The following is a 1,331-nucleotide window of genomic DNA, read 5'->3' as shown; positions in this document are numbered from 1 at the left end:
TGCTTGTGCAGCACATGTTTTGAACAGGTGTCCTACTCGTGCCTTGAAGACCATTACTGCATATGAAGCTTGGTATGACAAAAAACCTTCAGTCAGTTATCTTCGTGTTTTTGGTTGTCTTGCTTATGCTCACATCCCTCAGCAGTTACGTGGGAAGCTTGATGATAAGGCAATCAAATGTATATTTGTGGGGTACAGTAGTGGAAGTAAAGGTTATAGACTTTACAATCCTGCTACAAACAAGATTTTTGAAAGTCGTGATGTAATTTTTGCAGAAACTACTGCTCAACCTATGGTTGCTTTTGATGTACCTCATATGCAGACACATGATGTATTTGAAGGTTTGCTTCCTTCTTTTGTGGAGAATCAAGAATCACAACAGGTTGATAATCTTGATCAATCTTTTGATCAGCATGTGACACCTCATGATGTAGAGGAAATTGTGCATGAAGAGCAAGAAGTTCTCAGGGAAGAAAGAACCTTGCCTAAATGGGTTCAGAAAACTTTGCAGGATAGCAAGTTGGATGCACCGTTGCCACGAAAAACACGTGCTGGTACTACTTTTGGCAGAGAGCAAGTAGATTTGGCTTGCTTTAGCACTCTTTGTGATGCAGATGAGCCTGATTCATTTGAACAAGCTTTAGAGTGTGTTCAGTGGAAAGATGCTATGCAGCAAGAAATTGATTCTATTCATAAGAATCATACATGGGATCTAGTGGACTTGCCTACAGGTAAAAAGCCTATTGGTACAAAGTGGGTTTTTAAGGTAAAAAGGAAACAAGATGGTACTGTTGACAGGTACAAAGCAAGGCTTGTGGCAAAAGGCTATGCGCAACAGAAAGGCATAGATTATGATGAAACCTTTGCTCCTACTTCTCGTGCGTCCACAGTTAGATCACTAGTTGCAATTGCTGCTCATCATGGTTGGAAAGTGCATCAGTTGGATATCAAGACTGCTTTTTTGAATGGTGATTTGCAGGAAGAAGTTTATGTAAGTCAACCAAGTGGTTTTGTTGTAAAAGGTCAAGAGCAAAAGGTATGTAGATTGCGTAAAGCTTTGTATGGTCTCAAACAGGCTCCAAGAGCATGGTATGAGAAGATACATACTTATTTGATTGGCCAGGGATTTCAGAATAGTCCAACAGAAAGTACTTTGTATGTCAAAAAGAGAGATGGAGTTCTCATTATGCTAACACTTTATGTGGATGATATGCTTCTTACAGGCAATAATGCAAATGAAATTGAAGCGTTTAAAGATGCTTTGAGAAAAACCTTTGAGATGTCTGATCTTGGTTTGCTACATTATTACTTGGGTATTCAGTTTGTGCAAT

This window comes from Adiantum capillus-veneris, chromosome 21, assembly GCF_014529385.1.
Source record: "Adiantum capillus-veneris isolate H3 chromosome 21, ASM1452938v2, whole genome shotgun sequence".
Classification (NCBI taxonomy): domain Eukaryota; kingdom Viridiplantae; phylum Streptophyta; class Polypodiopsida; order Polypodiales; family Pteridaceae; genus Adiantum; species Adiantum capillus-veneris.
This window is presented reverse-complemented; position numbering follows the sequence as displayed.